Source organism: Pleurodeles waltl, chromosome 2_1 (assembly GCF_031143425.1).
Source record: "Pleurodeles waltl isolate 20211129_DDA chromosome 2_1, aPleWal1.hap1.20221129, whole genome shotgun sequence".
Lineage (NCBI taxonomy): Eukaryota > Metazoa > Chordata > Amphibia > Caudata > Salamandridae > Pleurodeles > Pleurodeles waltl.
In genome coordinates this window covers 641,211,662-641,237,746 of record NC_090438.1, presented here as the reverse complement: position 1 = coordinate 641,237,746, position 26,085 = coordinate 641,211,662, and the positions used below count along the sequence as shown (strand labels likewise).

The following is a 26,085-nucleotide window of genomic DNA, read 5'->3' as shown; positions in this document are numbered from 1 at the left end:
CAGTGGCAACAGACCGGAAAACCACCACAGGCGTCAACAAGACTAATAAAGCACGTGCTGTCAAAGCGCGCCCCACTTTTTGAGGCAATTTCCTTGAAATGAACCAGTTATCAAAGACCACAGACATAAGCATCCTCTCAAGGTGGACAAGTCACAGACAGCCACCAATGCCCATGCTAGACGCAGGTGTCTGATGACATTGTAATAACAACGCATTCATTGAGAGTATACATATTTCGTTGAAAAACTTATCAAAAACATTGGAGAAGCTGTTTTCTTAAGTCGCTCTCTCTCTCGGGTGCGACGCTCTTTTATAAAACTATATAAAAAGTATAAGGCACAAACATCCTCTTAGGAGTGGAACACAAGGGCACAGTGTGTCCTGTTCGGGATATGTAACAGGTTCACGTCTGGGAAGTGTTCTCGCCACCGCAAGCCGTGCACCGCCCTGCTAGGAGGCCCGAAGAAATGTGTTACGCCTTCAGCTAGACCAGCCCCTTTAGGCAAAGCAGTTTGAATTGTAGCAACTGTAGTTTTGCTTTCCATAAGCGCGGGCCTACATGTCCCAGCATGCACAGGGCTGCTGACTGGAAAGGCAGGAATGTGAACAGACCACATTATTCGACCTTTAAATTGCCGACAATCCCATCTGTATTTTGGCTCATTCCAAAGCACACTGATCCTTTCGCCGTATTCTGCTCCCCCCAGTTTACAAGTGCCAGACATCTCCCACAGCTGCTTGTACATAGAAGGAACAGTTGAAAGGGGGGGGGGGCAAAATGGCGACCTCTTTCTTTAGCCCAGTCTCTCTTCCTGTGCCCCGAGTGTTTGTAAAAGAGAACACCATTGTTTACAAAGTGGATGGGAAACGGATTTTGCAAGAGCTAATGTGTGAGTATGCAAGCCAGCGAGCCAGAGGGGCAGACACACAGGCTTGTCACTCTGCATTATATTCCTGAAGTGTGATGGGTACCACGGCTGCCAGCCCATGCCTCGGTGCTGTGTCTGAAGGACGTCTGTACATGGACTGTCTGGCTTTACCTTATTGAATACAATTAATTAGACGTACAAAACATATTGGGGACAGGGCATCCTTCACGAGGAGCAGGCCCTCACCAGATGGCTTGTCCGATACATATATATCACAAAAACACAAAACCGGTCAGGGGTTCAACTGAGAATAACTGAACGTAAAGACAAGGGCCTTGTTCATCTGGAGCCTTCCACTCGTCTCTGCCCACAAAGCACACATCCATTAGTGGCTACTCGGGAAATTACCCAGAACTCACTTTGATTTCTTAACATAGTTGCAGAAATGTCCAGCACGGAAAATAATTTGCTTTAACTCACCTGAATGCTAGGGACCTGGTGGTCTCGCAATGAGTGGCAGGGACAGAAACACCCGGATGTGCAGTGGGAGTTTCAGACATACCGCAAAGCACAACACATCCTGACCTTTTGGTCTCACTCTGTGACATGAAACCACAAGTATCCGAGACGGCCTTCCAATCTTAGTGTGACTCGCGGGCAAAAAAAATAACGATATTTCTGTCACTCAGTAGCCCGTCAAGGATCTGCCTGTGCTTCCTTCCGGGACTTGTAGCCTCAACTGACAATGTGAAAACATCAGGCAAAACTACAAATACCAGAATGCATGCAAAATCAGGACACGCTACTCATTACGGACACGAGCTCACTGTAAACTAAGTTACCCCACGAAAGAATGAGCTCTGGAAAAATCACTTATTTACCTTTATGTTAGGTTATATGTGTTAAACAACAATAGGTTATGTGTGTTATATCCACTCACACTTTAGACAAAGCACAGCATAGTAGTGATCGCATGATGCTCACGTCAGCTCATCTAGACTTATTTTTTATTCCACAGCATTGTGGGACTTGAAGTTTTGCAGTTATGACTGAAAACAAACTACAAATATCAGATCGTGATGGTTAAAACAAGCAAGCTGTCAATTGCTGTTGTCTGACAAAGAACAACTAAGGTGGTCTGACAGTGCAATGTATCATTTGGAACCGAAGCTTTTAACCGAGTGACGGTAGGCCCATTTTAACAAATTGTGAACTCAACTGGAGGAAAAGAAAGACGATGGTTTCACGAACACAGCAGGTCACCGGCCTTGCTAGGAAAATGCCAGATTAAGCATCTACCCCGTTCTCTTCTGTATGTCACCATCATAAACAAGGGTCATTTGTCAGTGACAATGTCTGCCCAGAAGCCCCCGTGTCACCCGAGACACTTTAAACCCGTCGTGACGTTTTAGCCAGCTGCACTCAACATTCTCTGATTTTTGATGCAATGCTTACAATATAGAGGTCCAAACAAGTCATCGAATGCGAAACAACAAGTCCCAGAATGCTGTGAGTCGTTAAAAAAAAAAAAAAAAAAAAAACCACACACAGGACTGGGTTAAGCTGTCACCCGTGAGAGGTGGCCCCGGAAGAGGTGTGTGTAGTGCCCAGGAGATCTCTCTCCATCCCCCGATTTAAGGGTGCTAGTGGCTAAAGTATGCAACAGGGTTTTCTGCTGCAAATGGAGGTGTGACAAAGCAGGAAAAACTCTTAGGGGAAGGGGGCACTGAAACTGCGGGGGCACTACGGACAGGACGCACCTCACCCAAGCGAAGGTAATATCTCTCGTGAGTTAGGGGGAGTAACAACAGAGCTATCTGGCTGGCAAGTCCTTGAATCCAGACCAGTATTAAATGTGCACCGACAACTTTTTACCATAGACCGTGAACAATACCAGCCCCCTGCAGAAGACTTCAACACAAATGCCTCGTGCTGAATCACACCACTGCAGCGTCAGACGCCTCAGGACATCCAAAGTCCGCGCACATGCCTTAGATAAAAATTACACACAAGAGTCCCGGAAGTACATATGCTACAATCGAAATCCTCTTAAAAAGTTGACACACAAGATAACGGGATTTAAATGCCTCTGGGATGGACTACAAAAAACAGTGGTTGTATTCGTCACCACAGCGCAGGTTCCCATTTCCCCCGTGTCGTGCAGTTTACCTTCACCGTGGCAGCGTGCCCACGATCCACTTCTCTCTCTCCCGGCTACAAGGAGCAGCAGGAGGCTCCCTCGCAGTCCCGCAGGGAGGGTACAATCCACACAAACACCGCACAATCCCACACGCACGTGTGTCCCGGGGCGGCCTCGAAGCGCTCCTAAACAAGAACAGGGCAGTTCGCCGGCTCCAGGTAGGGGGCAAGCTGGACGGCAGAAGCACGGCGTGCGTAGGCTCGGGTCCTCTCCTCCCATGTGCGGCTCTGCACCGAAAGCAGGCGCTTCCCTCCCCGCAGGAGCCTCTCTGGAAGAAGGAGGAGGAGGCAGGGCCAGCACCGGCCCCTCGCCTCCTCCCCATCCAGGCAGTGAAGTGCGCTGATTGCTCTGCAGAACAGTCTCCGTCAGACAGGCCTGTTACAAATCACACCGCCCGACAGCCCGTGCCCGCTGTTGTGACTTCCTTAACTTGTTACCTGGCTCCCAGTCTTTCCCTTTTTTGTGTTTTTTTAAATTGATAGCTTCAGGTACGTTTGGTTCCCGCTTCTTCCCAGGCAGCTGCCTACGCGGGCTTTTGCATCAGCTGGGGACGCAGGTAACCCGAGCTCTGCCTAAAACGAAGAAGGCGAGGAATATGCCGGCTTGTAGGCTCCGAATTCCTGCCGCTGATAAAGAGGCGCCCGCGATGAACGGCAGCGTAAACAAACACTTGCATGACTGTCTCGCACGCTTAGAACTGCCAGAAGAGTGCGTTTGTAAACTACGTAGCACAGATAGCGGCGGGACGGCATTTTTCAAAACAGGGGACATATACTTTGGTAGGAAAATAGTTGGAAAACTTCTAGTAAATAATAAGAATTGATGAGTGTGCTGTGGTAAGACTTTTTACGACCCCCCCCCCCCCCCCCAGTTAGGTATCCATGGCGCTATATGTTTTTCTCTTCATCAATCAATCACGATATTTATAAAGCGCGCTATGTACCCGTCAGGGTTTCGAGGCGCTGGGGGGAAGGGGGTGGAGGTGTGCTGCAGTTAGCTGCAGACTCAAGAAGTCCCCATTAAGTTCTTGTGTGTGTTTATCTAGCTAGCTTATACACTTCTTGACATTTTCTTCAAAGGCTCACAACAGGTGCTTAGATAACGAAAATGACATTACCTAACTTTTCACCAGGTGACTTCACAGAACATGATGTAACATGCCTTTTGACTTCCAAGATACCACAGGAAGTGGCGTCGCACAACCTTTGACCCCCTGTTGTCCATGTTGTATCCACTTGCTATTCAAAACAGGTAGGGCGACATGGTAATGAGGCAAAAAGACTACCTACTAAAATTAACAAAGATGTTTCTACTTGTACAAGGGACAGACCACATTATAAAACCACAATCTATGAACCATGCAGAATAAATAAAGCAACGTCTTACTTACTTGGCCACCGGACAGTACTGCAGGCCTTCCTTAGGGGTCAGAGGTGCTGTATAAATAGTACAAGCTATTTGTGCACCTTTTCCCTCCCTCTTGTAGCTTTGCAAGGCCTTTCCCTCTCTCGTCCCCACTGACTCAGGCTGTTCTCCTATTGGAGGGTTTCCCCATGTCATCGGTTCTCCTTAGGAGACCCACCTATTTTCTTTCCAATTTAAGACATTTTCTGAGGGTGTCCAACAAAAGTACCAAGAGATTAAAGGCATATACTGATGGCATCTCTGCTTTTTGAGCCTTGAAAGGCCTGGAACCAGATACCCTTCCCATCCTCCCGTTACCCCACTTACCAGCAGATGCTACCAATGGTTGCGCCCTCTGTTGCTCTTGAATGGACCTAATTTGTCAAACCTACTGTGCCCTAAAAATTCCTCCAATAGATCTGTTCCTGAGTTGACTCCACTGACCATTGTGTAAAAAAGCAAAGCACAACACTGGCAGCTTCTACATTTGATACTATCCACACGACTCCATGGTTCCAGCACATCATTTGAATCTCATGCACCTCACCCAATTTGTTGCCCAAACTACAAACACCCGACCAACCATGAACTCTCAAGAGCGCCTGGGACCCTGATACCAATCGGGGTGCAACATGTTCTCACCAAGGGTTTGAATCTATCTATCTATCTATCACTGAACAAACTAGAGTTAAAGTGAAGTTATAGTTAGGATTAGTTATAATAATTTAACAATTTTTTTAAAAAAATCAATAAAAACACTAATAAAGATAGGATTATGAACTAAAACCACAAAAACACTCACATTTCAGGTTATGGTTAGCTCTGCAGTTCAGAACTTGCACAACAACCATGCAAACAATAACTCGTGCACCAAAGGTAATGCTTATGACCTCATAGTGCTTATAACAATGAATAACACCAAAAAGCACAGCACATCCTCACACCAATAAATAATATTATATTCATAGTAGTGGCTCTTTGATAGTGTTAATAACAGTGTGATATGTAATCTGACATGAACATGATTTATGAAATTTGTAATTGCATCTGTTACATTAAGGGTGAGGTCATGAGTATTGCATATGGCGCCTGAGTTATGGTTTACATGGCTATTGTGCTACTTCTGGATTACAGAACTAACACATTTCAGTGTTGTGTTTCAATTTTAATTCATAACCATAATTGTACTTTAATTTTGTACTTTAAATGCTTTTCAGATGTTTTTGAAACATTGCATTAAGGTAATACAACCTATTCTAACAATAACTTCACTTTTCCATTAGTTTTGTCTGTGAAATACTCTTGTTTTTGATAATATACAAATTCCAAATTTCAACCTGTGCAGGCAGTCAACTCTCACTTTGCATGTCATTTGGCCCCAAAACCTGGCCTTTGGCCAGGCCCTCCACCCACCTCTCTGCTTGTGGCAACCACTGTTTCACATGGTGTTGGGCCAAAGCAGGGGGAACTGGTCATTGGGCATGACCTAAGGCCGGCCAAATGAAGCAGAGTGGATTTGAGAATCTAGCCAGATTTGTGAATTAATGGATAATGGACAATAGGAAGAAAAGTTCCCCATCCAATGCCATGCCTTCATTTTTTATTAGATTTTTGAATCCTCCAAGGATTCACAAATTAACCGTCCAGATATGTCTCACTTTTTAACCCCTTAAAGCTCGCCCACCACTTTTTTGTAACACTAATGTCTAAAACTACTAAACAGACTTACACCAAACGAAACGCACGTCCTTGAGTAAAGTTCTGCTAGCATGCGGCGTATGGTGAAGTTTACACTTTTGAAGAGAAAAGAAGAATCCTAAGGGAGTTAAAATGGGAAAGGTCTTTCAGATGTGTGTGGTTGAAATGGTGTTGGATGTCGTATTTCCTATGTGGGAGATTTTGGTTCAGATATATAACGTTCAAAGTTATGCTCAAAATGTGGAGTGGCGAACACTGGAAGTGTTGAGGAGCATTTGACAGTAGTCACATCCATGCATGTCTACCCTTATGTATAAATCACATCAACTAGTGTTATATTTCTGGGAAAAAGTAGTCATGTCTTTAAATAATTCTGGAACTGAAGGTGATTATTGAGTTTCCTTATTCAAGGAGGTGCTGAAATCCAGAGTTTGGCTATCTTAATAAACAAAGAGGTTCCACTAGTTTAGTTTATGTCTTTTTGAATGGAGGTAGAGTTTATAATGGAGCAAGGCCTGAGATTAGAAATCATGTTTTAGTAACACAAGTGAGGTTTTGTTGAAGGAAATGTTTTGGATTGCTCAGTGAGCTATATACATTGCACTAAAGGTGGATTGAAGGAAGTATTAGTACACCTCCACTCTCAGAAACAAACATCCCCTCCAATTTCTGCTTGGCTGTATCTTGCCCTTTGATAATGTACACGACTCTGCTGCCATTTGGCTTGGTTGTGCTGTTCAAATACTACATACATTAGGGGCCTCCAGCATTTTATAAGCACCATTTGAGTGTCAATAAAAATCATGAGCAAAATCCAAACCATAAAGTAAAATATTGGCATAGATATGTTGGTGATCCTATTGCTGCATGATTATGTACTATAATGAACTTATTATGCATAAATAATACACGGTATTAGCAATAAGCAGCAGTGGCAAACTGAATTTTTCAGGAAATTGGATGCCGTTTTCAGTAATATTTGATAGGATTTAAAAATAATTTATAGCAGCTGTTATTTGTTTAAACTTTAAAGGTCATTGCTTAAAAATGAAAAGAAGTAAGGGCCAGATGTAGCAAAAGTTTTTACCCATTCTGTGTCTATGGGAAAAGTGTTCGTACATAGAGCCCTAAGATCTTCCTACATGGGAGTTGACAGGTCTACCCTATAGTTATTTGTAGAATTGAAGGACATATTGTGTATAATGAAGAGGATAAGGACAGGAACATTGGTCTAAACCTATTAAGATTCCAAGATAACTCTAAAGAAGTTTCAGTAATTTTAGAGGGAATGATGCATTTAATTAGAGTATTTTTGTAACATTGATAATAAATGGTAGGCCACTTTTGAAGACTGTGTCGAGGTTCTTTCCCAAGGATTATTTTAGAAGAGTCTCTGGCAAATGTTGAATTATACAGCAAAATACGCTAGTAATATAGTGGAACTTGGTTGGATGTATCATCACTTGACAAGGCAGTGTTTTTACAGATTTCCAAAATGCAACTAGTGTAACACCCTGCACATCTACATATTAGACCTTGACCCATTGTTGACAGGTCTACCTTATAGATATTTGTAGAATTGAAGGACATATTGTGTATAATGAAGAGGATAAGGACAGGAACAATGGCCTAAACCAATTAAGATTCAAAGATAACTCCAAAGAAGTTTCAGTAATTTTAGTGGGAATGAGGCATTTTAATTAGAGTATTTTTGTAACATTGATCAACAATGGTAGGGCCACTTTTGAAGACTGTGTCAAGGTTCTTTCCCAAGGATTCTTTTAGAAGAGTCTGTGGCAAATGGTGAATTGTATAGCAAAATACGCTAGTAATATAGTGGAACTTGGTTGGATGTAACATCACTTGACAAGGGAGTGTTGTTAACATTTTCCACATTGCAACTAGTGTAACACCCTGCACATCTACATATTGGACCTTGACCCAGTGTTCCTCTGCAACATCCCACAGTGCCACCATTATGCACATTTTTGCAAATTTAATAACAGAACTTTAGACAAACTTAATGGCAACATTTCTCAGACCATAATTAAAAAATAATATATATTTTTTCTTTTTTTTTAGACGCATCTTGCTTTGGAGCTTTGAGGAGTTTGTGCAGCTTTCTAAGCAGCATGGTATTTACTTTGAATTGTTGGCTAAATAGCCCGCTCCGCAATGCCATAACCAACCCCAATGCCAAAGTCATGGCGTTGTAGGTTTCCATAATTCTCCAGGAAACACATATTGCCGTTTTCTGTAATGCCTTTCTTGTGCCAAAGTCACCTTTTTGGATTTTTCCATCATTCTCCAGTAAGTTTACTTTGCACGCCTCCAAAATACTAACTGTGCACATTCTCAGCTAATTCTATAATGCAGAGTTTTCCCACTTTCATGTACCATAAATACATAACACACACTCTTCTCAAGTTTCCATAATGTCCTAAATGGTATACTTGGCACATTTATAATACTCTCCTTAGGGCAATGAAAGATGTATCCCTTACTCTGGGTACTCTTGGTAGAAAATGGACGGAGGTGAGACTATTTGTGGTGTTCATGGATTCCCATGCAGCCTGTGCCATGCACTGCTGGTTTGCCTCAAAGTAGAAGGCATCAGCAAGGGCACAACATGGTAGCATCTCGAGTCCAAGAGCAAGGATACAGAAGCAACAGATTAATTCTGTTCTTCTTTCTCGCTCATTCTGCCCCCATATGTTCTATTCATTAGCAGGTACTTGAGGCAGGTTGACTCTGTGAGGGCAGGAAGCTTTCATCACTGTTACCAGGATGCCAACCCATCACTAAGAAGATCCAGCTTCACTAACTCAGATCCAAGGTTCCTGTGACCTTTTGCTTTTGTCAGACAATGACAGTCGGGGGTGAGCATTAGAGGAGTTGCCACCCAGGGACAACTAACCAGGAGACCCACCTCAAGCTCCCTTCAAAGGAAAATAAACGTGTGTGTGGTGTAGCCTTGGCAAAAATCAACTTCACGGGGTTGGATCACTTGTCGAGCAACATTTGTGGGTGCAGTTAACAACCTGTTGCTACACATCTACATGATGAGGGCCAATGACCTACATACAGATCTACATAAATACATACAATTACCAACCTCATTTGGGACTTTGACCCACCAAGGACATTTGTTTTCCCACTACCTGGCCAGGTGCCCCACACCACTCCTTGATGTAATCTGAGGGGAAAGCTGCTGCTTACAGGACAGGGCTATCCACAACAGTGCAGACTTTATTACAGTTGGGGTGGAGTTAGTGGTTCGGTCAATGTGTTGGCCCTTGGTACACCGCAATCCCAAAACTTTACAAGATTGGATGGGGTCTCTGTTCGAATGAGGAACAAGATAGTCATGTTCTGCACCTGTGAGAATGCCAACACAGTCACAATGCCTGCAAATAAACAGTCTTCTGGCTCAGATATAATACGGGCATATCTCCAACTCCAGGACACATATCATGGAACAGGGTAGGTCAAATCAGGCGAGGTTTTAGAGAGGGATCCTGGCTTAACGTCCGTCAATGAAATGCAGCTGGGGAGAATACATGACTGCAGACCAATGTGTAGACAAGTACAATAAAGGCTTTAGTCCAAAAAGAGCAGTCTGCTTCTCTGTGCTTCTCTGTTGCTCTGAGTAACAGACCTTAGAGAAATAATATTACAAAGCAAGAGAACCCTTTGATACGCCAGGGAGGCCTCACTTCTAAATTCTTATCCATTGTCCGAGATATAGCCGGGTCTCCATTGAGTAATGTCAATTGCATTTCAAAGATGCTAAATATAAAGCTAGTATAAACCCATTCTTTTCCTCTCATCTCCTAATCCTGGAAATTAACTCCATGAAAAGTGCATGAACAGAAAGAAATGGATAGTGCTGCTGTTAATATGCATAACAGACTTATAATAATTCGTTTGTTTGTTTGTTTATTTAATTGTTCATAGCTATTTAAAACCAGAAACGTGACTAGAGATTCAATCACACAAATTACATTAAAAAACATTCCTTTATGCGAGCCATCAGCCATTAGTACTCCATTGAATAAGTCGGCTATGATCGACCAAAACTTGAAGTTAAAATCTATCTTGGCCGGGATGCATTTTACACTTACTAAATAGAAATTCCAATTTGTAAAACAAACACCTTTCCATCGTAAAATATTACTTAGTTAAGCTTTTCAGTTGTTGTTGAACATTTGGTGTAAATTTTGGCACTCATCCTCATAACTTTCGATTAACATCTTTCTACAATTCAAGTTTAACCTAGTCAAAATTTAAAACAGCAAGACACCGTATGCTGGCATTAACCTATTTCAACCGTTCATCGTTTTATGTATCCTTTAAATTATTAAATACAGCATAACTTTTTGTTCCTTGTGACCTCAAATATCGAATTATTTATGTATGTATTTAGATTCTTTTAAACACCTTTGCATCATGTGTACAAGTGGCTTAGAGAGCTCACCATAAATTTGCCTACACCAAAGTATGACTTGCACTAACATGGGTGCACACGCACAAAATACCCTATTCTATAGAGAAATAGTCTGGAGCCTCCCTTTGATAGAACATGTATATCAGCTCCATGAGAGCCCTCACCTTAACTCACATTTTTTATTTTATTCCTCACTGTACTGAGGAAAGAAGATATTTTCTTTACAAGAGAGGGAGTCTAATTTGGAGCGCTATAATGAAGGAAGGGCTACAGACTCAGGGGCTATTAGTGGGAAGGGGATTAGGCAATGTTTAAAGGAAGTGAATGCGGAAGGGGATGAACCACTGGAGAAGAAGAAAAAAAGAGGGAGAGCATCACTTGAGTTCACTCATTTTATTTTTACATAAATCCACATAGATTCACCTGTATGCCAGCACTCACCAAAGTCAAATTCACTGAAGGCCAAACCTTGAGCAGTAACACACGCAACAATTGAAACAACCTACTTAGAACCTATCTGTTTTATTTCTCTAGATGAGCGAACTGAAAAGAATAGAGGCTGAGTCACTGAAAAAAAGAGGACTTTTTTCTCTCTATAATCAGAGGACCTCAGTTGAGCACCCTTTTTAAAAGCAATGGTTCATGAAATATGCCTTTTTCTCCTTGGGCCAGTCTGCAGAATGCAGAAAAAGCACAGAAAACTCCAAACCTGGACAATGGGTGATGTTGAAGGTGGTGTAGAAACTGGGCAGATTACTGTAACTGTCCTTGAGTGCTGTCAGCTATTTTGTATCAATGTCTCCTGACTTGTGCTTTCTCTGTCCCCTGTGGGATACCACTATATTGTTTAGATACAACTCAGTCTTGTACTGCTCAGGTAGTACTTCTTAGCCAGTGCTGGACTACACATTCAGACCAAAGAGAGCAGCACCACTGGCCAAAGCCAGACACAGAAAGAAAATAGGCCTGGGTAACAAAATAAAAGTGCCCTCCATTAGTGAATCAGGTTGCTTAAAAAGTGGCCACTATTTGCAACTTGGGGCAATTTTTAGCCTGTAAACACAAGTGTTTTGCAAGGTAAAGGAGAGTGCATAGATTTCAGCTTGCTGCAGACAATGTTTGTTCTAATATCAAGAAAATCAGCAGTAAAAACTGGCCGACCATACCTTAAAATAGGCCCACAAACAGCCAAAAAACAAGCCAACACACTGTCCTGTATGACCAATCCATCGGGTACTGCCTGATTGCCCCATAGCTAGTCTGACGCCGTCACTGGACAACAGGCAAACATTATTTACAATAGATACTTTAATTTGTTTGCATAATGTTTCTTTCTCTACAGAGAGGACAGTGGAAAAATTGAAAATATATCCAGGCACTGACTTCTTAAAAGTGGTGAGGATGGAGCCAAAAATAGTGGTCTAGCTTGCAAATCAGGGAAGTTTATTTTCCACTCAACCACCATCAGCAATCTGGAAAGTATCTATTTTGATTACAATTAGTCAATTCCTGTACAAACTCTGGAAATCCCATTTCTCATCTGCCAGCAGCGTTTAAATCATTCTTTTAGTGCATTGGTGTAACAAAACTAGAAGGGGCCCTGCTGCACAGAGCATGCAGGAGGCTCCACTCCCCTCTCACTCAGACCAGGTGCTGTGATGAGGGGGCCCGTGTAGCTCAGGGCCCTCTGCACCACAGGGGCTGTGGGGGCCTTTGTTAAGTCCCTGTTTTATTGGCCTAAAAACGATTCCAATCTCAAGCCTCTTTTTGTTTAACTAGATACATGTATGTGTGTTGGAAACAAATACTTTAATATAATCAAAACAATCATTTAACTAGGTGATGCAATTTCCACTTAATTTCGTCTGTGCAATTTATTGTTTTATTAGTAAAACTGTATATCTGTTCAAATGTAATGGTCATTTCAATAAAAAATGTGTTTTCTGTAATGCAATGTGCTAACACACAAAGAAAACTTCACTCTATGCCATGCCACTCCACTCCACTCTACTCTGCACCACTCCACACCACTGCACTCTACTCTGTACCACTCCACTTTACACCACTCTACGCCACTGCACCCTGCATTACTCCACTCTATGCCACTACACTCTGCGCCTCTCTAGTCTACCCTGTACCACTCTACGCCAATGCACTCTTAACCATTGTACTCTACACAACTGCACACTACACCACTCCAGTCTAGGCCACAACAATCTACTCTGCACAACTCCACTCTGCACCACTGTACTCTACAACACGCCACTCTGCAACACTGCACTCTATGCCATTGCACACTACGCCAATATACTCTGCGCCAATGAACTTTACTCTGTAACACTCAACTCTATGCCCGTGCAGTCTATGCCAATCCACTGTACACCATTATAATCTACACTGCACTCTATGCCACTGCACTCTACACCACTTTACTCTATGCTATTACGCTCTATGCTACTTTACCTAACCATTCTACCCTGCACCACTCTCCACTCTACTCTGAAACAATCTACTCTATGCCAGTCTACTCCACTCTGTGCCACTCCACTCTATGCCACTTTTCTCTTAACCACTGCACTCTACTCTGCATCACTGTACTCTATGCCACTGCTCTCTATGCCACTCTACTCCACTGCTCTATGACACTCTACTCTGCACTCTCCGCCACTGAACTCTATGACACGCTACTCTGCACTACTTCACTGCACTCTAAGGCACTATACTCTACTCTCTGCTACTCTTCTCTGCACCACTCTATGCCACTGCACTATGCTCTGCGCAACTCCACTCTGTGCCACTTCAGTCTGCACCACTTCAGTCTGAACCACTGCAATCTACTATGCACCATTCTAATCTATGCCACTGCATTCTACGATGCTGCATTGCACGTTGCTGAATTCAATGTCACTGCACTCTACGTCACTATACTCTGCAACACTCTATGCCAATGCACTCTACACAGTCCACTCTGCCACTCCAGTGCATGCCACTCTACATGACTCCACATGACTCCACATTATGCTAATCCAATACATGACACTCTCTGCTGCTCCACTCCACAACACTCTATTCCACTCTTCGTCATTCCATTCTACAACAGTCCATGCCACTTTCCTCTATGCCACTAACATTTAGCCATGCTAAACAGCAGCCAAGCAGGTGAACAACATAGCTAAAACACATTGGCAAAGCCAATAGCTCTAGCATAGGCGAGACCTATTGGGTTTGCCAATGCTTGTTTAGGTTGAGCCTACTAGACAGCACATGCACTGCCTGTTTTGAGGCATATTGTGGATTACCAATAACATAGAAGGGCTTGGAGTCAGCCAATGTCTCACTATTGATTGGCTTTACTTGTCACTCTTATTTGACTGCTTCTTATTTGTGTCCAGGCTTCTCAGTCTTTTGTTTGTCCCTCCCATGGATCATTGCTTCTTTACAATCTCTTTGATTGGCTGGCATCACTGCTTCCACTGCTTGCTTTTCAAGCACTACTTTTTTTCTTTTGTGTGAAGCTCTCCATAGGAGTGCATGCTTTTTTAAGCCGTCTCCCTTGTGTACACCTCTCCCCGCTTGCACACCATGTTGTTCTCTGGTGCCTGACTCCTTTTCCCCGCTCCCGCCCTCTTACGATACTAGTATGTTTGAGTGCTTCTTCCAACACATACACCCATCTGCACCATTTATGTTGCTTTCCCTCAACCTTGAAGTTGCTTTCACTTATGTCCAGCCCTTTCCCCCATTTCTTTTGCGTCTCCTCCCATGTTGCCTCAGTGATCCCACCCCCATGATTTACCGTTCCCCCGCCCTACTCTGTGCTGCTTCAGATCGTCTGTCCACCTACTTGGAAAAAAAACCTTGAGCGGATTTTATTTTCTGTTTAGTTAATGATCGTAATAGGACTAGTAACTAAAAAGAAAAAAAAAATCACCTGTGTCGTTTTGTAGGTGCATATGGGTGGTGTATGTGCCTACAAAATGACACGTGTCAAAGTCGTTCTTTTTCTTTTTTTAACTTTAGCCACACTGTACAACAATCAGGATGCTGTGCAGCGTGGCTAAAGATCATTGGCAAAGCCAAGAGTTCACAAATATGAGGCAAATTTGAGCCCTCTGCCAGTGCTTGTTTATACTGGTGTCAGCAGGGCAGAAATAACACTATCCAATGCTTCACCAAACAACATCACCTGTGGTGTCCCTCAAGGCTCAACTCTCTTTCCTCTACTATTCATCATATATACTTGACCCTTGGTGGAAGCCGACCTCCACCCAACTCAATTTCAAATGTACATGCATGGCGCTGAGTTTCACCTCTATGTGCAGAACATCGCAGAAGACTGGAACGAGGGCACAGTATGCTTCCGGCACATTTATGGATGCTGGAGATCAACTTTGTCTGAGCTGGGCATGACAGAGGTTCAGCTAACAGGCCCTAAAATCACCAAGACCATTCTTTGATAAAAGCATGCAGAACTGGGAGGTGCACCTACACCTCTATACAAATGTAATCTCAGTAACTACTTTGACTCAGATCTTTCCTTTGTACAGCAGATCAGACAATTCATGGGAAGCCCCAACCTCCATATCATTCTGCTGAGAAGGGTCCTCTCATTGTAGCAGTTGAATTACAAACCGATCTCTCTAAGCACTAGCGTCTACTCAGAGCATCTACGTCCGTGCACCAAGTAAGGAAACAGAATCTCCAGAGGAGTGCCATGAAACGAAGAATTAGATTACTCTTTCTATGCACTGGGCACAAAACATTTTTGGCTAAGGACCCATGTGTCCTACTGGTGGCGACTAACTTGTGAGTCCAGTAGTGATGGGCACTTACCCTTTGCTCGGTAGCAGGCCATGGAGTAAGACCACTGTTATTCTCATTTATTGCCGAAAAGTAGACTGACCCTGAATATTGACATTATAAACATGTAAATAGAAGTACTGGAAATGCTTTAATCCCATATTGCAGAGGGGACGAAAAAAGGTCAGTTGTCCGATTGCCAACTGTTTGTTTGTGCCGCACATGCTTGTGGTTGTGGCAGCCCTGTTCCCAGCATGTCTGTAGGCTAGCAAAACTTTTCCCTGCTAAGACCTCAAAGTGCACGGGTGGGTCAGTGCATTCATTTGCAAGTACCCGTGCAGACTGAAAATCCTGCGGTAGCGCGGTCTGCGCCCCTGTCACACACGTGGGCCTCTGTGTCTCGGGAGTTCCTCCATAATGCGGCTTGTGACTCAGTCAGCTTACTGAGCGGCTTTCTTCTTTACGTGAAAAACAATATCAGTGAGCAGCACGAAAAATAACAGAAAAAACAGTAGGGCAGCAAAATACATTATTGTTTCTAAAGTGGGACAAAACCGTCTCTGGTTTCTTCTGCTTGCTGTCCATCAGCATCCATCAGTGTGTGCAGAAGCCAGACGCATTGAATCCTCTGTCACGTGCGGCATGAGCTATGTCTCAACACCCTACTCTTTTGTTGTTGTTAGTTATGGTAGGAGGGTGCATGACGCGCGTTGACCAATCATTCCACTTGTACTCACCCCCGGCTTGCTGTCTGGCCTCTATTTATAAATGTGCGCACCTGCTATGAAAAAGTACGCAAATGCAGGTGTACGAGTTCTCCCCTAGGGGCTGTCCTTTGGCCCATGGCATTTAAATGCAATTACTTAGGGAAGTTTCATTTCATGTGTTTACCTGGTTCTGATGCCCTACATGGGGCAGACTGGCATGGGAGCAGTGAATGCCACTAAGGCAGAGTCGCAGAATCAAAACTCACCACAGGAAGCAGAGCCAGACACGTTTAATGAAGGGTAAAATGTGCAGCATAGTATCTACCTGGTGTAGTGCTGCACTCTGAGCAATGGGTGGCTTCCATACGCAATCTCTTTCGTTTACACCAGACGCTAAGGGCCAGATTTCCAAGAAAGTGCGGCAATAGCTGTGATGGGCCACTTTTCTTGCCCCCCGCGCCACCTAACACCATATGTGCGCTGTTTACAATATGACGCACCATGGCTCAAGTTAGGACAATAGCGTATGAATTAATGATGCTACTGTGGTACTTTGCAGGATTAATGTGATAAATTGTGGCACTAATCCTGCACAGTAAAAGGAGGCCCATTGAAAGTAATGGGTGCATCATTTTAGCGCATTGATACTCAAAGTACGGCCCTCCTGACCTTTACATGCGGCCCCAAAGTCAAAAGCAGCAGTGGGTTGAATCAGCACTAATATTAAGCAAGAAATTAAATAAACAAGCAAGCATTTATGTAAAGGTTAAAGAAAGAAAGTAACTAGGTTATCCTGCACTGTTTATTGTTAGAAACACCTTTATTTTTAAAGCAAAACTGTAAAACTATGATAAAATCCACTCAAAATTCAGGAAGCGTATTTCATTAACATAAACAACGGTTTCACCTTCGTACATCACATTTTATCAGTGCATTGGGAGCTATTTTCTTTTTTAAAGCAATCGTTTTTAAACATGAAATTACATTAATTTGTCCCCCACCCTGACAACAGTGTCAATAGTGAGCTAATATGCATGTCAGCTGTTAATTGCACCCTGTGGGTTGGGTTCCTGTTATACACAAACAACATTATAGTTTATCAAATCAAACACTGGAGAAGATTTTGCACATTCCACATCTTGAAGTCATGTATTTCGATATGCTTTTGTATGTGATAATGAAGAAAAAAAGGGAAAGTGGAACAAAACAATTGCCTAGGATCACATAGTTTGATAAAGTGGGGGAAGCTGGGATTAATTCTAGGTTGCAGCTGTTATGTGTTTTGCTTCCAGTACACCCACTTTACTGGCACCACTCCCTGGAACTTTCTCCTTCTGAGTGCCACATTGCTGGCATCAATGTGGCCCTCGTCACATCATAGACCAAAAAGGATGGCCCTCGGGAAAATGTTTGTGAGTACCCATGTTTCAGTGCTTGCTCTGAGCAGGCATTACAAAGGAGTTAAAAAAGGCACAGTGAAATATTGTGAATTTCACTGCACCATTTTTACGGGCCACCCTGCAAAAGAACGCCCCCCCCCTTCATACATTATGCCTGGCACAGACATAAAGTAGCCAAGGGGTTAGAAAGTGGCGCAATGCAAGCATTGCACCACTTTGTAAATATGGCGATAGGAAATGGCCACAGTAACACCACATTAGCGTAAAAAAAAAGACAGTAGTGTGGCGCTAAGATGCGCTAGGGCCTTGTAAATCTGGCCCTAAATCTGGTAACTCTTTACTATGACGCAGTGGCGGCTCACCGGTCACCGAGGAGGGGAGGGAGGTGGGGGTGACGGGGACGATGACACATAACATAAAAAGAAATATAAAAAAATATATATTAAAAAACACTTACCTCCGCTCCCGTGTTGCACCATTCCTCTGCTCTTCCGTCGCGCTCCAGCACAGGCTCCCAGCCTGGCCTGGGGCCAATCCTGTCGCTGCTCAAAGCAGCGTTTGGATTGGCTGGGAGCCTGTGCAGGCTCTCTCCAAATGTGTTGCTGGGCTGGAGAGATAATAAACATAGTTTTTGGGGAAAAGTTTTGCAGCTGCCGCTGCTGGTGGGACAGCAACGCTCCTCCACCCTTATGGAGGAGCCACCCCTGCTATGATGTAGAAACAGTCGATAACAAAACTTGTTGTCTACTGTTACTACATCAGAGAGGTCTTCCAGTGCTGCCTCACTGGGCTCTTCGAGTGTCTGTCAGTGCAGGGAAGGGCTTGTATTTTTCACATTTGGATCAGCGAGGATAAGCTGTTTTAAGTATGGCTCTCCCATTACCGCTCTGCCCCTTGTGTGGCAGTTGAAAGTAGGGACAGATGATATTTGGGGCCACACATAACATGAAAACTATAGATGAGTAAAACGTGAATTATTGTGTTCTAACTGACAACACAGACAACTTGAGCTTTTCCCTGTTGGGTGTTTGATGTCCCTCAGAATCCCTTGGGGAAAAACATTCACGTAATTCACTGCAACCCATCTATAATTCTATATGTTATGCATGACTTCTACAGGAAACGTCTATCGTTTATACCAGATTCTAAATCTGGTAATTCACTGCTATGATGTGGCAATAGTTGATAACAAAACTCCTTACTCCTCTGCTCCTGCTTGGAGACACTATAGACAACTCCAGCTTTACTCTTGTTTTCTATTTGATGTCAAACAGAACCCTTCAGGTAAAAGACATCCCCTTGAATCACTTCTAGCCATCTGTAATTCTACATATATAATATATAGTGCTTCCTACCACACGTGCCATCTCAAAATGAAGTAAATAGCAGGTGGTACTATTATCTAGTTTAACGGTACTCCATTTACTGACTTAGGAAGGATGAAAGGCTGAGTCCAGCTTGCCGGTTTTCAAACTCCTGGCCTTCTGATCACTGCATGTTTCAGAGCTGAGTGGCAAGTTTAAAAGCACTCTGTCACTTGTACATTGGTGACGGCTGTATTTTATTGTGGTGGTGCTTTACGTATGATAGTTTCTCGGCAGGGGTGAGAAAAAACTATATTACAATGCTTACCTCACTGCAAATGGAACTCCTCTGGTGGTGAGGTAAAACGAAATATGAACCTCACCAGTGCAGTCAGGGATATGAATGGAGAAGGGACTCCCCGATGAGCTCCCTGGGAGCGCCTTCCCCTCAGGGCCTCTTTGTTAAACCGCAATGTGCAGCAGCTCCCATTTCAGGTGAAACGCTGTGGCGGCACTCAGGGCATGTTTTAGTCACTCCTTTGTCAGCATATTAAAAGCTTTCCTTTTTCTTGAAAGAATAAGAGAAGATTATGTATATTATGCATCGGAAATCCACAGCCCAAGGCTCCAAGACGTCATAGGTTATGTCTAGACTTTTTAGGTTTGGCCTAAATACAGCTTTATCTCTCTCACCAGCCTTAATAAACAAGTATTGGCAGTGCCGTTAGGTCTGGCCTTAGCAGGCAGGTGGGGTGGTTATTTATTTTCTTTATTGCAAGCATATGAAGCAGAAATAAAAAGAAGAAAACAAAAGCGCTATAATATACAACACCGGAAAATATGATTCATATTGCTGCAAAGCTAAAGCACTATTGGCTTTATATTACTGGAACCTGAAGGCATAATTTGAAAATGCAAGGATGACTAAAAAAGGAGATAAAGATTTGAAAAGAAAAAGCCTATTGGCCCACCAGCCCTGGGAGAGGATGCATTTATTTTTAGGTGAGTGTGAACTTGCAATAAGGCAAAATCGGTCATTCAAAATGCAAGGGATCCAATGGCTGAAGAAGGCTGACCCATTACTCTGTGCTCACTGCTATGATGGGCAGAAGCAAAATGTAACGGGCAGTTGTAGGAGTCTGGCCTGGCTCATAGTGGGTACCTTGTGGTACTTACACCTTGTGCCAGGTCCAGTTATCCCTTATTAGTAGAATAGAGGTGTTTCTAGCAGCTTAGGCTGATACAGGTAGCTATAGCAGAGCAGCTTAGGCTGAACTAGGAGACATACAAAGCTCCTACTATACCACTTATATCATATAGCAGTATATCACAAGAAAACACAATACTCAGAGTTACTAAAAATAAAGGTATGCCAAAAGTATCTCAGAGGATACCCTCACTTAGGAGGTAAGTAATATACACAAATTATATGTACACAAACCAAAATCCGGTAAGTAACAGTAAGAAAAGTAGTGCAAACAATATCTAATCACAATAGGATGCAATAGGTAGGAATAGGCCTAGGGGAAACACAAACCATATACTCCAAAAGTGGAATGCGAATCACGAATGGATCCCAGGCCTATGGTAGATTGTAGAGGGTTGCTGGGACTGTTAGAAAACATTAAGGGTGTCCAAGATACCCAAGACCCTGAAAAGCAGGAGTAAAGTTACCCTACTACCTCAGAAAGACAGTATAGTCGAGATAGGGGATTCTGCAAGAACAACAACTGCCAGCAAAACACTGAAGATGGATTCCTGGACCTGAGGACCTGTAAAGGAAGGGGACCAAGTCCATGTGTCCAGGAGGGGCAGGAGCCCACTAAACCCCAGGTGAAGGTGCAAAAAGGCTGCCTCTGGTTGGAAGAAGCTGAAGATGCTGCAACAACGGAAGGTTCCAGGAACTTTTCCTTTGGTCAGAAGATGTCACACGGCGTGCTGGATGATGCAAAGTTGTTTCCATGCAGAAATACCGCAAATAAGCCTTGCTAGCTGCAAGAGTCACGGTTGAGGATTTTGGGTGCTGCTGGGGCCCAGGATGTCGCCCCTTGGAGGAGAAGACAGAGGGAGCGCTCAGCAACTGAGAGAGCCCCCGCAGAAGCAGGCAGCACCTGCAGAAGTGCCAGAACAGGCACTTAGAAGATCTGAGGACAGCAGTCGACTCAGTCTCAAAGGAGGGTCCCAAGACATTGGAGTCCAACTCAGCGAGTTGGGCAATGCAGGACGGAGTGCTGGGGACCCAGGCTAGGCTGTGCACAAAGGAAGTCTTGGAAAAGTGGACAGAAGCCCGAGCAGCTGCAGACCATGCAATACACACGATTACTGTCTGGCGTGGTGAGGCAAGTACTTACCTCCACCAAATTTGGACAGAAGGACCACTGGACTGTGGGAGACACTTGGACCCAGCTCCTGTGTTCCAGGGACCACGCTCGTCAGGATGAGTGGGGACACAGAGGACCGGTGATGCAGAAGTTTGGTGCCTGCATTAGCAGGGGGAATATTCAGTCGACCCACGGGAGATTTCTGCTTGGCTTCTAGTGCAGGGTGAAGGCTGACAGCCCTCAGAGCATGCACCACCAGGAAACAGTCGAGAAAGCCAGCAGGATGAGGGGCTACAATGTTGCTGGTAGTCGTCTTGCTACTTTGTTGTGGTTTTGCAGGCATCCTGGAGCAGTCAGCAGTCGATCCTTGGCAGAGGTCGAAGAGGGAAGTGCAGAGGAACTCTGGTGAGCTCTTGCATTCGTTATCTGAGGAATAGCCCAGAGGAGAGACCCTAAATAGCCCACAAAGGAGGTTTGGCTACTGAGAAAGGTAAGCACCTATCAGGAGCGGTCTCTGACGTCACCTGCTGGCACTGGCCACTGAGATTTGTCCATTGTGCCCCAACGCCTCTGCATCCAAGATGGCAGAGGTCAGGGACACACTGGAAGAGCTCTGGGCACCTCCCCTGGGAGGTGCTGGTCAGGGGAGTGGTCACTCCCCTTTCCTTTGTCCAGTTTCGCGCCAGAGCAGGGCTATGGGATCTCTGAACTGGTGTAGACTGGCTTATGCAGAGAGGGCACCATCTGTGCCCATCAAAGCATTTCCAGAGGCTGGGGAGACTACTCCTCCCCAGCCCTTCACACCTATTTCCAAAGGGAGAGGGTGTAACACCCTCTCTCAGAGGAAATCCTTTGTTCTGCCTTACTGGGACCAGGCTGCCCAGGCCCCAAGGGGGCAGAAACCTGTCTGAGGGGTTGGCAGAAGCCGTAGCTGCAGTGGAGACCCCGGAAACCAAGTTTGGCAGTACCCGGGTTCTGTGCTAGAGACCCGGGGATGCATGGAATTGTCACCAAAATGGTATTGGGGGTGACAATTCCATGATCCTAGACATGTTACATGGCCATGTTCGGAGTTATCATGATGACGCTACATATAGGTATTGACCTATATGTAGTGCACACGTGTAATGGTGTCCCCACACTCTCAAAGTCCGGGGAAATTGCCCTGAACAATGTGGGGGCACCTTGGCTAGTGCCAGGGTGCCCACACACTAAGTAACTTTGCACCTAACCTTCACTAAGTGAGGGTTAGACATATAGGTGACTTATAAGTTACTTAAGTGCAGTGTAAAATGGCTGTAAAATAGCATGGACGTTATTTCACTCAGGCTGCACTGGCAGGCCTGTGTAAGAATTGTCTGAGCTCCCTATGGTGGCAAAAAATGCTGCAGCCCATAGGGATCTCCTGGAAACCCAATACCCTGGGTACCTAGGTACCATCTACTAGGGAATTATAAGGGTGTTCCAGTGTGCCAATGAGAACTGGTAAAATTAGTCACTAGCCTGCAGTGACAATTTTAAAAGCAGAGAGAGCATAAACACTGAGGTTATGATTAGCAGAGCCTCGGTGATACAGTTAGGCACCACACAGGGAACACATATAGGCCACAAACCTATGAGCACTGGGGTCCTGGCTAGCAGGATCCCAGTGACACATATCAAACATACTGACATCATAGGGTTTTCACTATGAGCACTGGGCCCTGGCTAGCAGGATCCCAGTGAGACAGTAAAAACACCCTGACATATACTCACAAACAGGCCAAACGTGGGGGTAACAAGGCTAGAAAGAGGCTACCTTCCTAAAGCAGTTGACTAGAGTAATGGTTTAACTTTGCAGACCCAAAGCTCCTCTACATATGTGTATATGCATCTTTTTTATTTATGACACTGGTTTGTTTATTTATAAGTCTTTAAGAGAAAAAGCCAAGCAAGAGCACTTCATTTCCCATTACCCATCTGCATGGACTGATATCACTGGATTTCTTACCATCCATCTGCACAGGGAGTCACATCTCTGGTTTCCCACCCAAACCACCTTTAAAAGAAAAAGCCAAACAAGAGGTCTTATTTTCAGACCACACACTTCCAAAGCTTGATATCACTGCATTTCCCATCCTCATCTGCACACGAAGTGACACCCTGGATTTCCCATCAACCTTCTACACAGGAAGTGATCTCACGGGTTTCCAACCACAGCACCCTGTGCTCCTCCCCTTTCCAAGACCTGCTTGATGGTGGCTGCAGTGCCGATATGCAGTGTGTCTGTGTGCACTGCTGGGGTATCAAAGGCAGGCCTGCTTGCAGGTGAACTCAATCCATAGCCAGAAACCCTAGTTCTCCCTTTGCCCACTGCTACTTTGCTGCACTCCTCTATGCTCTCAACCTTGGCCGATGCTCGTTGCACTGCTGCCACAGCACACCACACATCATGGGATGAACATTCACATGCACCATCTGCAGGCTCTTATGCACTCTCCCACAGCCTGCACCCACCATTTCTGCACCAATAGTAGTCAGCACCCCACTCGCTCACACACAAACCAGCCACCTGCTTGTGCTCACATAGACCAAACACCCCACACACAACACGCCACACCTGTGTCCATGCTCCTCAACACCATCTCGCTCACCAAACATATGATGGAGATATGGGACCTTCTGCATGTCCACTCTCAGGACCTGCTCATAGAAACATGGCTAAAGCCAACTTCTGCATTAGACATCACTACAGCCATCCCTAACGGCTGCGCGATTGACAGGCAACACCGTCAGCAAAAGCCCAGATGTGGAATCACCATCATATTCAAAGATACCATTATCTCCACCACATACACAGACACCCTCACCTGCTACATGGAATACATCAGATTCAAGATATGCATCACAGTCAATATCTCCCTGAGTGGAAACCTCTTGTACAGATCACCAAGACTGAGCACCATTTTCATCAGCGACATCATGGACTTCGCCGCACCCCTCATCATCAACGCCAGCAACGTCATCCTCCTCAGAGACCTTAACTTTCACCTAGAAGACCACACCAACCCAAACTATATGGCCTTTTACTAAATCCTTGGAATCTTTGGCCACATCTAACATGTTACAAAACTCACACAATGCCCAACACCAACTGGACTTGATTTAATCATTAATCAGCAACATCACAGTTGATGAGACAGCGACTATGAACTGGACAGACTACAGTCTTGCCTGTTTCAGTATACCCATGCCAGACCACCACAGACCTACTACCACTGGAACCATCTGCAGCAGCTGGAAGAGCATCACAGAAGAGGAATAGGCTTCTCCATTCTCTGCACATCAACCTGAGCACACCAGCAAGTTGCTAAAAGCCATCAAGTCACACCACATGTGCCAACACTGGCTCCCCTCAAGTGCAAATCAACAGCAAGAGACCGACCTTAGGCCAGTTGGTACACAGAGGAACTCAAGCTGACGAATCCCTACTGCAAGCAACTGGAGCACAAATGGAGAACATGAAGACACCACAGATAAATACACTTTCATATCAGCCCTAAGACAATACCACCATCAGATATGGAACAACAAGTGCACAGCTCTCAGATCACATTGAAACCAGCACTAACAGCAGCAAGGAAATCTTCACCATCATCAAAACATTTTACCATGCCTCCTGCTGCCTCCAACAACATCACCCACCACAAGAACTTTGCAACAGAATTATTCTGTAACAAAATCACCTCCAAATACAGCAACTTTGAACCTCAACCATACTTTGTCACCTCAAGTAACTCAACTCTTCATTACAGCTGAAGAACAAACCCTCACCCTGTGGCCTACCATTATCACAGTCAAAATCACTCCTACAATGAAGACCACTCACTTCGATGACCCATCTGACCCTTGTCCCCACCGCACATTCACCAAAGGATCCCTACCAATCAGTGAAGCACTAACACCCATCTTCAGTGCCTCCATAGACTCGATCACATTCCCAGAAACCTGGAAATATGCCATCATCATGCACCGCTGAAGAAACCATCTGCTGACCCAGCCACAATTTACAACTACAGGTCCATCTCCCTGCTATCATTCCTGGCAAAGGGTTTAGAGGAATAATCCACCAAAGCCTCCAAAACCACCAACTTCTTGATGCCATGCAGTCCAGTTTATGGTCCAAACACAGTACAGAAACAGTACTAATTGCCACAACAGATGACATCCCATAATCATTGACCGAGGAGACAAAGCAGCCCTCATTATCCTGGACCCCTCTGCAGGGTTTGACAAGATTTCACCTCCCCCAGCCTTATCAAGCATCTGCCTGAGATTGGCATACAAGGACACTCTCTCACACACGCATTTTAAACTTCTCACACACACATTACAGGCACTGCCCAACTTAAACCACACCCACCTAAACAGTTGCATCTCCTTCCACCAACCACAGAGACAGCTTCGCTCGGCAGAAGTCCTACTCGTACACATCCCATGCATATACAGAACCAGATCAGGTGGAAGGGCATTCTCTTACATTGCTCATAAAGCATTGAACGGGCTCTCACTTCACATCAGAGCATTATCCTCTCTTATTGAATTTGGCAAGAAGCTGAAGGCCTGGCTTTTCAATTAACCACTCTACCAAAGGCAGGGTTAGTCACACACACCTGCTCAGCACTAGGATACCCTCTCTGATAATAGTGCCCTTTATGAATACACATAACCTAAGACTACATAAGGCTGTTGAGCCAGCTAAAGATGTCAAAGGTCAGATCTAAAACAAAATCAATAAAAAATGCATGTATATGTGTATCATCCATTGGTCGGTTCAAACTATCATTTGCATTTGCTTCCTCCAAGCACAGTACACAACAAGTGGCACGGGATCAGTCCACTATAACCATTTACTTTCTTGGTCTGTGAGCAATAGCATTTTGCCTGATCATATG

General features: G+C 44.4%; 1 protein-coding gene across 4 annotated transcripts in view; it reads right to left on the bottom strand.

Moving 5' to 3' along the window:
• The window catches only part of TNS3 (tensin 3), a 752,439-nt gene that overhangs the window by 527,339 nt on the left and 199,015 nt on the right, over window positions 1–26,085 (bottom strand). Inside the window, exon 1 of one of the 4 annotated variants that reach the window (XM_069216165.1) lies at window positions 3,040–3,304. The exons of the other annotated variants lie outside the window; for them this stretch is intronic. The gene's annotated coding sequence lies outside the window, so the exon portion shown is untranslated. Of the gene's footprint in view, window positions 1–3,039; window positions 3,305–26,085 lie in introns of those variants that run through there. 4 annotated transcript variants of the gene reach the window in all.